We start from the raw sequence: 16,175 nt of genomic DNA, 5'->3' as shown, positions 1-16,175 counted from the left end.
AGAAGTTCCTGAAAAAAAAATATGAACTGTCTATTTATGGTTCCGGATTATTTTAAAGACAATTATGCATAGAAGGTATCGTTCCACAGTTTAAATAGTATAGCATTTTACTTAGATTTTTAACGATGTCTTCTGTTTATTATTGCAGTGTAATACGCAACGCTTATTTTATTTTATTTAGTAATAAATATATTTTTTACATTTAACGTTACGAGTTCGTTGTGTTTTTACTGTGCCGCTTTATCTTTTTTTAATTTACTTTTGAGTGAGCCTTACATAACAAAAAATATGTTTAGAAATACATGTTACAAAAGTCAAGAATGACTTTATTAAGAATGACTTTATAGTCACAATCCGAAAATACACTGAGTAACACAGAGTCTAAACATATTTTACGTCTTGTTCTGTTTTGTTTCGTGTTATTTAATGCCGAATCGAGTAATTTTGTAACATTTATACAGCTTCACGTTGTTTACATAGTTATTATGTTTTGTCTGTTTTATTTTGCTTCTTTTACAGGCAGTCATCATCTTCTAATGGCCACCGACAGGGCATACATATTTAAATACTATAAAAAATGGACGCAACAATTTTTTTTAATATGAAATAAAACACTTTGTTTCATTACTTACGATTTAATTTATTTAAAGAAATATTTATTTCCTATGTAAAGATTTTCAGTATATTTTATTTAACTGAAGAATTTTTCCATTATTTTTATTACATTGTTAGGTGAAGTTTCAGAATAGTTACCCCCCTCCTCATATTAAGAATGGCTTTCAGCATGATTCTTACAATAGCGGTATCAAAGTTTTTTTTTTCTTATTTCAAAACAAATTATAAAAAAAAAGATACAAGACCATTAAATTTTTTTTCATTAAATCCCTATTTAGGTGAAGGTTCAAAATAGTTAACCCTTCTCCCCATAACCGTTTTTTATGCAGTAAAATACTTTGTTTCAATAATTATGCTTTAAATAAATATTTATTCCTTATTAAAAGATTTACAGTATATTTTATTTAACTGCAGAAATATTTATTGTTCATACATATATTTTTCCCTTACATTTTTACATTGTTAGGTGAAGTTTCAGAATAGTTAACCCCCCTCCCCATATTAAGAATGGCTTTCAGCATGATTCCTACAATAGTGCTATCACAGTTTATTGATTTTTCTTATTTAACAAAAATTATAAAAAAAGATACTAGAACATTTTAAACATTTTTTTCATTAAATGGTTATTTAGGTGAAGGTTTAGAATAGTCAAACCCTCTCCTTTTATTAAGAATGGCATTTTTATTATTTCAGCATGATGCTTACATTTTTCTTAATATAAAAAAGATACAAGCAAATGTTAAGCTTTTTTTTTTAATGAAAATCTTAGATCAAAGTTCGGAATAACTTACTTTATAGCCAATTAGCCGGCTTACTTAACTATATAACATTGACAAAAATTTGATAGGTACAACCTACCTCAAATCATTTTGATTATCGAAAAATCAAAATTTAAGTGTACTTAGTAAGATTTACAGAATCACTTCATTTTCTATGCATGTAATACACAAGAATCTGAATATTATAACAGATTACAATGTTTTTATGGAAAAAACTTTTGTACAGAAAATTCAAAGTGTTCTATTTATATTATCAGGAAGTTGTGATGCATTAATTGAAATCTATATCAATAATTCGACTTAAAAATATTTGTGAATTTCCAAATCTTCATTGAATAAAATTCAAAATAAATAGAAAAGTCTATCGCATATGTAAAATTGACGGTTGCTTATTTAACTTCATTAAAAGCTATCAAAGTCAACTAAGAGATGCTCAATATTCTGGCCTTATGGATCATTTAGCAAGGAATGAAGATGGTTATTCTGGTGTACCAGTTATTCTACCATCTACATTCATAGGACGTCCTAGGAATCTACAACAGCTTTATCAGGATGCAATGGCAGTTTTCTGTGACCAATTCATTACTTACACGTGTAATCCAAAATGACCTTAAATATTAAACACATTTGGGTCATCAGAACTTTCAGAAAATCGATGTCAATAATGTCACAGTTTTTTTTAAATTCACAGTCTGACTCCCAAGAACCTGCTGACTGACCACTATTCTCACTCCAAGCAGCTGATCGACGTCCCTGTCACCGCCTCAATCATCTCCAGCACTTCCTGACAATATGAACAGCATCAGTTACGATCGCATTGGCCCTCAATAAAAGTTTAAACTAAAGTTCTTTGTTTGTTCTACTTGCTTCTATACGTTCATTTTTATAAGGAATTTCTTACTGATGTGTTTTAAAAGATTTTAACTACCGTGGAATTTCCACGGGTCCTGCTAGTTATTATTATTATTATTATTATTATTATTATTATACATTATTATTATCATTATTATTATTATTATTATTATTATTATTATTATTATTATTATTATTATACATTATTATTATTATTATTCATAATAATTCCGTATTGAAATCAATTGCGTCTCATTGTTGCCGTTTGAATTAAACGCTTTTATGTTGCAACATTAAAAAAAATATTAAAAAACACAATCTTCTTCCACAAACGGCTAAAATGATTCACGCGAACTTTTTTGAACATGATTGCTAGGAATGAACTCTGTCCACGCTACAAATCTCTAGTTCTTTCAACGGTTTTCTTTTTCTTTTTCATTTCGATACTTTTTTTGTGACCAAGAGCGGAGGTCCGCTTGAAATATAAAAAAATAACAATAAAAATATTAAATACAAAAAGTAACATCGTTTTTCATGCTTAAAAAATCCCCATAACCTTTATATATATATATATATATATATATATATATATATATATATATATATATATATATATATATATATATATATATATATATAGGCCTGCAATATAAATGCTGGAGTCCCTCAGGGGTCAATCCTGGGCCCAACTATCCTCCTGATTAACATCAATGACCTCCCTAAACACTTACTTAAATCATTCGTTGACATCTACGCTGATGACACGACCATCTACGGCAACACATCAAAGGCTGTAAATGACACATTTCTCTCTGATTCTCTCTCCTCTGATCTCGAGCGCGTGGTTCAGTGGGAGAAGATGTGGCTGGTTACCTTTAATGCATCCAAAACCAAACTCCTATCCTTACATCATCAACGCTCTGATCCCCATCTGTCATCAATTGTGATGGATGGCTCTCGTCTGGGTGAGCCCCCTATGTTTTGACAATCTTCTGGGTTTGACCTTTACTCCTGATCTGAATGGAACACGTACATCAAGTCTGTTGCCAAGGTCACTGGAAAGATGGTGGGATCCTTCTACCGCTCCAGAAGATATCTCACTGCTGATGCAATTCTCTATCTATATAAAAGCCAAGTACGTCAATGGATGGAATACTGTTGCCATATCTGGGCAGGAGCTGCTAAAAACAGCCTCTCCTGCCTTGACAGAGTACAAAATAGACTTCGTGGCTTAGTGGGGGATGTCCTGCAACCTCTCTCCCACATAGGAGACGTTGCGAGCCTATCCTTGTTTTATCGTTATTTCCATGGCAGGTGCTCGCCTGAACTCCAATCTCTGGTCCCCTCTCGCCAATCTTTCACGAAAAACACCCGTCTAGCTGAATCCACTGTGAAAAATTTCCCCCACTCTATATCTGTGCCTAAATCAAAACGCGGATTCCATGAACAAAGCTTCTTTCTTAGAACTGCACGCCTGTGGAACTCTGTTCCGTCTGCCTGCTTCCCACCGGACTACAACTTGGATGTGTTCAAGTCCAACGTTAACAAATTCCTAATGAACCACCCCCTTAAGTAAACACTTCATCAAATCTCCGCACTAACGTAATGTACTTGCAATAACCCTTATCCCTGAGTGGCTTCCGGGCCTTGATAAGTGGTGATCACTGTGTAAATATATATATATATATATATATATATATATATATATATATATATATATATACATGGTGAGAGCTGCCTTCTATCAAAGCGACTGTCGTAGGTTCGATTTACGGCTGTGGAAATGTATATGTCTAGCCGCACTTATAAGTTGTGATACAACGGAACAGTACTGTATGTGGACGGCAATTAATGACCCCCTCTTTGGGTTGAACACTTTGTAAATATATTTTCACTCAACGCGTATTTAAGCTATAAAGCGAATCCCACTATATATATATATATATATATATATATATATATATATATATATATATATTCTTTTTGTAAACAAGCTGATGGTTAGATCACCATTGCGACAAGCGGGTGTGGATTTTATACGCAGTCGAGTAGGAATATTTATGACACTGATTCTTGGTCCGATGTTGAAAGCCGCCGTCTTTCAATGTGATTGTTGTAGGGATAAAAAAATTTTGGGGTGAATTTTCCAATGTTTAACAATGGTAGTTAAATTAAAAATTATTTTTTTATTTTTTTATTTTGAATACATATTAGTTTTTTACATATAAATAATGTAAATTAAATTACAAGCACCCAAAAGTTAAGGAATGGTGAAAATTAATACAAACTTTAGCAATTTTAATAAAAACTTAACAAAATGTTGACTCCGAATGTTCGAAAAAATCTATCTATACAAGAAAAACAGTTTATTTGTGACCATTATGATGAAAAAAAGACTAGGGGTGATTGCTAAAATATTGAACAGGCCTAAAAGCGTTGTTTTTCGGGTTATTGAAAATAGAAAAAAAAATGGTTTACGATTGACTGAAAAGAAAAAATCGGGCCAACGCCGAATAACAACTAAGAGGGAGGATAGAAAAATCACTCGATCATCTCGTTCTGATCGCTTTAAATAGCGACTTCGATATCCCGGGCTTTACATCCGAAACTGGAGAAAAAAATTCCAGACAAACGATTTCACGAAGATTAAACGCAGTTTGATTATTTTCAAGAAGTCCATGCTCAAATCCTTTAATTTCTATTAATAATAAAAAGGCCAGATTTTTATTCGCCGAAAAACATTTGTTTTGGGAAGAAAAAAATGGGGAAAGATTCGTTTTAGTGATGAATTTAAATTCAATCTTTTCGGATCAGGCAAAAGACCACATGTCAGAAGAAAAAATGGAGAAAGACTGTCCCCTTAGTGCGTTAAAAGTATAGTAAAATTTGAAGGGAGTAGTATAATGGTATGGGGCATGATATCTTCAAAAGGAACTGGCCCCTTTGTGAGCATTCATGGAAAATATATTGGCTGAATGTACAGAGAATTGGTTAGAGAACATGTGGTTCCTAATCTTTCTGATTATGATATATTTATGCAAGACAGCGCACCGTGCCATAAAGCAAAAATAGTTTTAGAAGAGCTAAATAAATTCAATATTTGCGTCATGGATTGGCCAGCTGAGAGACCCGACCTTAAGCCAATTGAAAATGTTTGGAAAATTATTGGTGATAAGATCACAAAAAAAAATCTTGATGATTTATAGGAATGTATAAGAAAAATCCTGGAATAATATCTCCCCTATAACATATGAACGATTAGTTCTGTCTTGCAGCAAGAGATGCCATAGTGTGATTGAAAACAAAGGGCGTTTCACTAAATACTGAAAGGATTCTTTGTTTTTTCATTATTAATTTCCTCCGTACCTTAACTTTTGAACACCAGAAATTTAATTAAATTTGTGTATATGTAAAAAAAAAACTAATATGTATTGAAAATCCCAAATAAATTTTTTTTTATTATTTAACTAACATTATTAAACATTGGAAAATTCACCAAAAAATTGTTTTCCCTTTTTCATAGATAAAGTTAGAAGCAATTTTAAAAAAAATGATCGACCGTTCCTTAACTTTTGGACGCTACTGTATATACATATGCACATAGACATTTAGGTTCAAGAAAGATATGGTTCATAGTGTTTCTACTAATAATAATACAATGCCATAGAATTATTTACTTTGTGTTAAATTTCTGCTATCATAAAGAAAAAATTCCTATGCTTTTGCCAAAATTTAAAGCTGATCGGCATATACATATTCTTAACATTTTATGCCTTGTTAAACTGATAAAATTACATTCAAATATACTCTTCGAAAGCAATACGGTTGAGGTTGTTGTTGTTGTTGTTGTTGTTGTCACTATCATCATCATTGTCATTATTTCTTTTTACTTACTCACTATGAGTTCAATAAGGTCATCAGCAAACACTGCTTATGGACAACAACCGGAGTTGCTCCTGGAATCTGAGTGATAATAAATATACAAAATTTCCAGTGTTCTCCACACCTTTTAATAACCCTTGCGTCATTGAAATAGCTGCTTAACATTAATTTCGTGCTATCAATGAGAATTGGGATTTCAGTTAGGCTCACAATGTTTCTACTCTTTTTAGCATCGACCAGAAAGTGCCTAGTTTATGCCCTTCCTCCTCGTACTATTATTATTATTATTATTATTATTATTATTATTATTATTATTATTATTATTAAAATTGTATCATTTATTGTTGCGTAACAAGCAAAATGAATGCATGTCTCTAAATTCTTTCATCCTTAATAGTTCCAACCGTTCATTGGGTAATGCACAAGATATCTTGGAGAGTTTATAAAAACCTTCGTCTATTCCAATGTTTATTAATTGGCACATTAAATATTGTCATGTCGATAAATCGATCTGCTTTGTGGTTTTGGTAATTTTTTTCCTGTTTTTCTTGTTGAATAGTAAATCCGAGGCCGATTTCCTGGCGAGAAAACTCAGTTTGAAGCATATCAGTTGGTAGCACTGCCAAATAATTCATTTTATGCGGCACATTTCTCGATTATAGATAAGACATGGAATACAAATCCTGTCGTTTTTCTATTTCGATGGATTTGGCTCGCATTCAACACGCGACTGATAAAACCTTAATACGCATGCATCTAAATGTAGCGAGGCTAAACTCTTGTGTTACAATCGATATGTCCTCTGTGATCTGACCTGACGAGCAACGTAACACAAGTTAGGTTATAAGCGGGAGGACATATATAGATGAGCTTCCGTAAGGAAACACTCTCCAATGCAATACCAAAAATATTGATGGTGTTCGGACAAATATTCGCATTCGTATTAATTTCACACGCAAATTGAAAATGAAACCTTGAGTATTTCAAAAATTAACAAACATACTACTTAATACAGGTAACAAAAAATATTAAAATAAAAGAAGCAATTATAGAAATAAGGTTATAATTTCGTATTCTTTGAATTTTTTAGGCTACTTTTCTCATCTTGAGTATAATTTGAACAACGTTTCAGTTGATTTTATTTCCAGCCTTCTTTAGGTTTATCTTGTTGAAATCGCAAAACTTATTCCAAAATCGGGGTTAAAAACTCTTTTTGTAAGTTTTCAAATGGGAGTCGCCGCTTATGAAAGCCCAAAGACCACTGGAGAGTAAGGGATAATAAATGTAAGGTGACAGTTTAGAAATATATATTAATGTAGATTTCGTAAAAATTGGATTTTTAAAGGAACGGCTCAACAGGACCTTGTGTACATTTTACTTGGATGCTACCATATTGCAATAAGTCGGGAAGCAGGCGAACGAAAGTGTGTCCCACATGCGGCCAGTTATAGGAAAGAAATTTGTGGTCATGTTGAAGAAGTTTGAATTTACTTAGACTAAAGTGTCATGAAAATAACATTCAAGATGAGAACTATAGTCCAGAAAATCCCCAAAATACATATATAATTAATCATCATCTAAAAAATCAGATTAAGATTTGATTTCAAATTTATTTTATACATTCGAGTTTCTATTTTTATTCGTCCACTACTGAAAACAATAAGAATGTTTTGTTTGGAAAATTGTTCGGCTCTATTTTTTCTCTTAATTTAATTAGGCGTAATAGACACGCATGTACGGGCACACATGATTAAAATGCAATGCCAATTTTCGATACAGTGCTCTCTCTTGTTTTTTTTTTCACCATCATTTATTCCATATTTCTGATTAAGTGTTATGTATTTATAATCTAAACCAATAAGACATGATTAAGTAAACTATTATGAATTTTGTCGAGTATTATTTTGTACTTGTCAGTATAACCTGGCGGGAAACGGAAATAGATTGGAACGGAAAACGGAAATAGATTGGAGCGGTTTGGTCAATAAAAGATTCAGTGACAAAACGCACTAGAAACGCAAATGCCGAAATAAGATTTTGAGACATCACGCCTTCAAGGAAGAAAACAAAAAAGTTTAAGTAAGTCCGAGTAAGGAAGCTGGAAAAAATACCTCAGATAAAACATATAGAGAATCTAACTTCGATGTTACCTCGATGTCTGCCCGACTGAGTCTTTTTTTTTTACATAGGCATCACTACTTATCAAGGCCAAGAGGCCACTCGAGTATAAGGGTTAAAAGGCGCACAGTAGAAATTGGACAACACAGTAACCGTCAGTAATGGAGACTCGGACAAACCAGTCAACTTATATGGAATGGCTAATCAAATACTTGTTTACGTTAGACTTGAAGAAAACACTATTGTAGTCAGCTGGAAAGCAGAAAAACGGAAGACAATTTCATAGGCGTTCTAAGAAAGAAGCTTTGCTCATGTAATCCACGCTTAGGTTTAGGCACAGATAAAGAGTGGGGAAACTAGTGCTAGGCTGGTGTTTCTTGTGAAAGTTTGGCGAGGGGGGACCATAGAATGGAGCTCAGCCGATCACCTGCCATGGAAATAATGATAAAGCAGAGACAAACTCGCAACATTTCTTCTGTGAGAAAGAGGTTGAAGGGAAGAGAAAATGACATCCCACACAAGGCTACGAAGTCTATTTTGACCTCTATCAAGGCAAGATAAGTCGTTTCTAGCAATTCCTGCCCAGATGTGGCAACAGTACTCCATCATTGGACGTACCTGGCTCTTATATATAGAGAGAATTGCGTCAGCAGTGAGATATCTACTGGATCGATAAAAGGATCCCATCATTTTTCCAGCGGCCTTGGCAACGGATTTAATGTATGTGTTTCATTTCAGATCAGGAGTAAAGGTCAAACCCAGAACCTTGTCAAAACCTGAGGCCTCCCTGAGACGAGAGCCATTCATTTCAATTGATGCCAGATGGGGATCAGAGCGTTGATGATGTAAAGATAAAAGCTTGGTTTGAGATGCATAAAAAGTAACAAGCCACCACTTTCCCCATTGTACCACTTGCTCAGGATCAGACGAGAGAGAATCAGAGAGAACTTGGTCGTTTACGGTCTTAGATGTGCTACCATAGATAGTAGTGTCATCAGCATAGAAGTTTATGAATGATGTAAGGATGTGATTTGGAAGATCATTAATATAGATCAGGAAGAGAGTTGGACCCAGGATGGACCCCAGAGGGACTCCAGCATTAATACTAAGAGCTTCTCATTTCTGCCCATCAACCGCTACTCTTATGAACCTATCAGAGAGAAATGATTTAATAATTGAGAAGAAATTTCCAGCTATAGCGTAGCTGGGGATCTTGTGAAGTAAACTTTATGCCATACTCTATCAAAGGCCTTTGATATGTCAAGAGCAATTGCCATAGAAAGGTAGCACCGTCGAGAGATTCGCTAATCCTATGAGATATAACTGTAAGCACGTCTGCTGTAGATCTAGCAGAACGGAAACCATATTGTGTGTCACTAAGAAGATTATTTTTGCTTAGATGGTTGATTACTTCTCTGTTTAACAGCAACTTACTCATGGCGCACAGGAGACTTATTGGCATGTTCCATGACGGAGGTGAGCGATCACCAGAATTCTTAAATACGGGGCATACTGATGAGATTTTCCAGGGTAAGGAAAGCAATTCTCCTTAAAACATCGTTTAAACAGTTTTGTAAGGATGGGTGCAAGTTCTGGAGTACTTTAATTGGCATACCGTAAGGGCCGGTTGCTTTACTGGAATGAAGGTTTTTGATTAGCTTGGAAACATCACGTACAGCTATCTGTATATCACATAGCATGTTTTCTGATACAGGAGGAAATAATGGAGGTTGGCAGCCTTGGTCGCAAAGGTTAGAATTAGCTGCAAAGTTCTTGACAAAGAGTTTGGCTTTATCTAATGCTGACGAGATTACCCCAGTTCCATTGATGAGAGTTGGGATGGAACACACGCTTCTGATCAGGATTCTGTTTGCTATTGGCCACAACTCGTGGGAACCAAGCCGCTGCTCAGCTTCTTTGGACTTTACAGACTGAGCATACAACTCTCTTGCGTTCTTTATTACTTTCTAATAGTGGTTGCTTGCAGTTCTGAAAACGGCTTTAATCTCAGTACATCTATTACGTTGTAAGCAATGGAAAAAAGTGATTTCTATGCGCAATGGCAGACGCACATTCCGGAGAGAAACACGGCTGGCTCTTAGTTTTTTGCTTGAATTTTTTTCGAGGGTATGAAAAGGTCTATACCTACAATTAAGCATTCCGTCAGGTCTGATACTATAAAGGACATATTCTTTTTAAACATGGAACGCAGAGGTAGATCTAATATAAATGTGCGGAAACTATCCCAGTCAGCCATAGAGCATCGATATACTGTACGATTGAGAAGTACATCTGCGGACTTATTACATTTCATTTTTATCTTAACTGATACAACTGAGTGGTCGGAAGATCCAAGTTGAGAGAGAACAGAAGCTGAACACAGTTCAGGGCAAATTGTGAGAAAGAGGTCTAGGTGACTTGCATACTGGTCCTCAGTATCGGGAACACGGGTGGGTTCGTTAACAATCTGAGCGAGGTCACAAGCAATGGAAAAATCATGCCAGAACCTCTCCTCATCATCGGTCTTGTTTGATTGAATTAACCATTCAACATTGTGGACATTGAAGTCTCCACTGACATGAATATTAGCTGAAGAATAAGCAGATAGGGCGTGACAATTCTGATACAATTATCGATTCAGTACTAAACTCCCGATTCCGATACAATTACCAATTCTGAGTCTTTATAAATGTCTGAAAACATTAACTATATAATGGTTATTTTGTCCCGATTACCATAAAATACCAATTTTAATGTGCACATATATTTTTTCAAGCGTAAAAACACATATGTAAGTAAGTGATCGATAGATTTGAATTTTGCTGGAAGTTTAAACCAATAAATATTTATTATTTTATTATTACTGCAAACAGTGGAAGATTTTTCTTAAATCAAGATAACAAAAATAATTAATAGAATCGATTGTACCATCGGAAAATATGCACAGATTTTTTCTATTCCGATACAGATTCCGAGACTCGAAAAATCACTGATTTTTCCGTTCCCGATTCTGATTCAAATTAATCGTCCCAACATTATAATATATATATATATATATATATTTTTTACATAGGAATCACCACATTATCAAGGCCAAGAGGCTACTCAAGGATAAGGGTTAAAGAGTGTACATTAGAAATTGGACAATATAGTAATCATTAGTAATGAAAATTTGGTAAATTTGATAACTTATATGGAACGGCTCATCAAGAACTTATTTACGTTAGACTTGAACACAACCATATTGTAGTCAGCCGGAAAGCAGGAAAACGGAAGACAATTCCACAGGCGTGCAGTTCTAAGAAAGAAGCTTTGTTCATGGAATCTACGTTTAGGTTTAGGCACAGATAAAGAATGGGGGGAATTATTGATAGTGTTTACAGCTAGACGAGTGTTTCTGGTGAAAGTTTGGCGAGGGGGGACCATAGATTGAAGCTCAGTCGAACACTTTCCATGAAAATAACGATACATCAGAGACAAACTCGCAACATCTCTTCTGTGAGATAGAGGTTGCAAGGAAGAGAAAAGGACATCTCCTACGAGGCTACGAAGTCTATTTTGAACTCTATCAAGGCAGGACAAGTCCTTTCTAGCAGCTCCTGCCCAGATGTGGCAACAGTATTCCATCCTTGGACGTACCTGGCTCTTATATAGATAGAGAATAGCATCAGCAGTGAGATATCTACCGGATCGATAGAAAGATCCCACCATTTTTCCAGCGGCCTTGGCAACAGGTTTGATGTATGTGTTCCATTTAAGATCAGGAGTAATGGTCAAGCCAAGAAGCTTGTCAAAACTTGAGGCCCCCTGAAGACGAGAGCCATTCATTTCAATTGATGCCAGATGTGGATCAGAATGTTGATGATGTAAAGAGAGAAGCTTGATTTTAGATGCATTAAAAGTAACCAGCCACTCCTTTCCCCATTGTACTACGTGCTCAAGATCAGAGGAGAGAGAATTGGAGAAAACTTGGTCGTTTACTGTCTTAGATGTGCTACCATAAATGGTAGTGTCGTCAGCATAGATGTCTACAAATGATGTAAGGATGTGATTTGGAAGATCATTAATATAGATCAGGAAAAAGTTGGGCCCAGGATGGATCCCTGAGGGACACCGGCATTAATACTGTGAGCTTCTGATGTTTGCCCCTCAACTACTACTCTTATGAACCTATCAGAAAGAAATGATTTAATAATTGAGAAGACATTTCCAGCAATACCATAGCTAGAGATCTTATGAAGTAAACCTTTATGCCATACCCTATCAAAGGCCTTAGATATGTCAAGAGCAATTGCCTTAGAAAGGTTGCCTCCGTCGAGAGATTTGCTAATCCTATGAGATATAACTGTAAGCACATCTGCTGTAGATCTAGCAGAACGGAAACCATATTGAGTGTCACTAAGAAGGTTATTTTTGTTGAGATTACTTCTGTATTTAACACAGATTCCAGCAACTTACTCATGACGCACAGGAGACTTATTGGCCTGTACTGAGAGGGGGATGAGCGATCACCTGAATTCTTAAATACAGGGCATACTGATGAAATTTTCCAGGGAGATGGGAAACTATTCTCCGTAAGACAACGTTTAAACAGTTTTGTAAGTATGGGCGCTAGTTCAGGTTGAAGTTTTTTTAGTACTATAATTGGAATACCGTCAGGGCCAGTTGCTTTACTGGAATCAAGGTTTTTGATTAGCTTGGCAACATCACGTACAGATATACGTATATCACATAGCGTATTTTCTGATACAGGGGGAATATTAGGGGGTTGGCAGCCTTGATCGCAAAGGGTAGAATTGGCTGCAAAGTTCCTTACAAAGAGTTTGGCTTTGTCTGATGCTGACGAGATTACCTCAGGTCCATTGATAATAGTTGGGATGGAGCACACGCTTCTGTTCAGGATTCTGTTTGCTATTTGCCAAAACTCGTGGGAACCAAGCCGCTGCTCAGCTACTTTGGACTTACCAGATTGGGCATACAACTCTCTTGCATTCTTTATTACTTTCTTGCAATGGTTGCTGGCAGTCCTGAAAGCGGCTTTAGTTTTCATACATCTATTACGTTGGAAACAGTGGAAAAAGTGATTTCTATGCGCAATGGCAGCAGCACATTCTAGAGAGAACCATGGCTGGCTGTTAGGTTTTTGCTGAAACTTTTCGAGGGTATGAAACGGTCAATACCTACAATTAACCATTCCGTCAGGTCTAATACTATAGAGGACACATCCTTTTTAAACATGGAATGCAGAGGTAGATCAGATATAAATGTACGGAAGCTATCCCAGTCAGCCTTAGTGTATCGATATACTGTACGATGGAGACGTACGTCTGGGGACTTATTACATTTCATTTTTATCTTAATTGATACAACAGAATGATCGGAAGATCCAAGAGGCGACAGAACAGAAACTGAACATAGTTCAGGGCAAGTTGTGAGAAAAAGGTCTAGTAGGCTCGCATACTGGCCGTCATTGTCGGGCACACGTGGGTTCCTGAACAATCTGAGTGAGGTCATAGGCAATGGAGAAATCATGACAGAACCTCCCCTCATCATCGGTCTTGTTAGAGTGGGTCAACCATTCGACGTTGTGAACATTGAAGTCACCACATACATGAATGTTAGCTGAAGGATAAGCAGATAGGACTTGGTCAATTTTTTCAGATATGCTTTGAAAGATAGTAACTCAGCTGTTATGGGGGCGATAGAGAGTAAATATAAATGCCGTAGTGTGAGCTAAAGCAACCCGGAAGCACATATAGGGTAAGTTAGGATCTTCCCTGGAGATGTCCCTACCACATGGAAAGTTATCCCTAATATAGGCACATATTCCATGGCCATGGCGATCTTGGGGGTCAGATTTAGAAGTTAAGTTAGAGTATCCTTTAATTGCGAACTCTTCTACAGAAATAGCCTGTCCAATGCCAGTTTCACTTAAAAATAAAAGGTCTGGTTTAGTCTCCTGTAATTGGGTTTCAACCTCTGGAAGGTTAGAACGTAGACCCCTGATGTTGGAGAAGGAGACATGGTAGTAGGGGTCTATATATATATGTATATATATATATATATATATATATATATATATATAGATGTAAGTGCAAAATATATACAAAAAGTAAAACGTAAGCCGAAACCACTCTAGAGCTCTTTTAGCTATCACATCATCAACAGAAAATTATATATAATGAAATGTCCATTTCCAAAGTAGGACTACTTTTAAAAGGAATACTTGCTTGTAAACCATATCGTAAACTGGATTCATATCTTAATTTCATCACGACTTTTATGACATTTTCCGCATCGCCCTTACACATTTCTCTCCCTTTACCCTCTGAAAGGAAACTATTCTACAATTTCCTTACAATAGTAAGAAACAATTACTGTTGATTGTTTTTTTTCAAGTTGTTTCTTCTTTAGTCTTAAATCATACAAATTGGCCGTATACATACATCTATATCTATGTATAAATGTAACTATATCTGTCTATAAATGTGTATATATATATATATATGTATATACAGACCCATATTTCCTTATATGTATTAGATATGCATGTATTATTTATATATATAGATCTGCATATATATATATATATATATATATATATATATATATATATATATATATATATATATACCGAGAGATGTGTATAAATTTTACACGTGTGTATTGTCTGTATTGTGACATGGTCATAGTTATCTATCTTGTGTGTCCATGTGTATATGTGTGTGTTACATATATACACAATATAAGGATATCTTACGACACGTAACCTTTCTTCTTTTTTTGCCCTGTGCCCTTAGAGACGATTCATGCATGCTATCAAAAACACGACTTTTATATTGTTGTTTGGAGACTGCCTTTATTGTGGATTTTCTCTGTTTCCTAGAAGGCATCTTCATCGCCGAATTGTTTCAGATCTCTTCTTTTTTTCAGTTTCTTACCTTTAATAAAGATTGTCTCGTTCCGCCTGAGTGATTCAAGTCAACTTAAAGAACGCTTTGGCTTTCTGACCGTGAGTATCGTGTGTCACCCTTACATATTGAGGTGTGCGTGTGACGTTGTAGCATACCGTTAAGCAGTTAGCACTAAAAATGCACTGACCTACCTCGTTACCCCTGCTAGCAGGCAGGTGGAACTCGTCTGTTAATCAAAGTCGACAAGTTTTAAAACTGTCAGTTTTAACTCTCAACCGATCGGCGCTTAAGTTAAACACACGAAAGTTAGTTCAAGTAAGTACTCCGTTATTGACACATAGCATATGTATGTGTATATAGATTTCCTTCTATACGTGTATATGACTATATATAAATCAAATCTAATAGTGTAATTAGAGATTGTATGATAATCTAAACAAAAAAGTTCTAATAAATATTAGTATCAATATTTATAAGCAGATTCCAAGCAGATAAGTGAAGTTCAATAATAAAGATACAAACATAAGATAACTAGAAAGTTTAGTTAAATTATGTAAGAATTGCGACTAAATTTATTTTTTGTCGAAAAGATTTCGACAAATAATTAAGGCTTTTTTCTCAATCCATCGATTTTCAACGAAGAGTTAAACTTTCATTACAAAAACAATTATAGTATATATATATATATATATATATATATATATATATATATATATATATATATCATATAGCAAAACAATTATAATATATATATATATATATTTGCATATATATATTACATACCAAAACAATCATAATATATATATATATATATTATGTACCAAAACAATTATAGTATATATATATATATATATATATATATATATACTATAATTGTTTTGGTAATATATATATATATATATATATATTACAATTGTTTATATATATAAATATATATATATATATATACTTCATTTACTCACATAAAAGTAATATACGAAAGTATAGATTTATGCGTAAACTTTAAGTATTTACT

Source organism: Euprymna scolopes, chromosome 4, assembly GCF_053919585.1.
Source record: "Euprymna scolopes isolate OS-2025 chromosome 4, ASM5391958v1, whole genome shotgun sequence".
In the NCBI taxonomy this organism is placed as follows: Eukaryota; Metazoa; Mollusca; class Cephalopoda; order Sepiida; family Sepiolidae; genus Euprymna; species Euprymna scolopes.
This window is presented reverse-complemented; position numbering follows the sequence as displayed.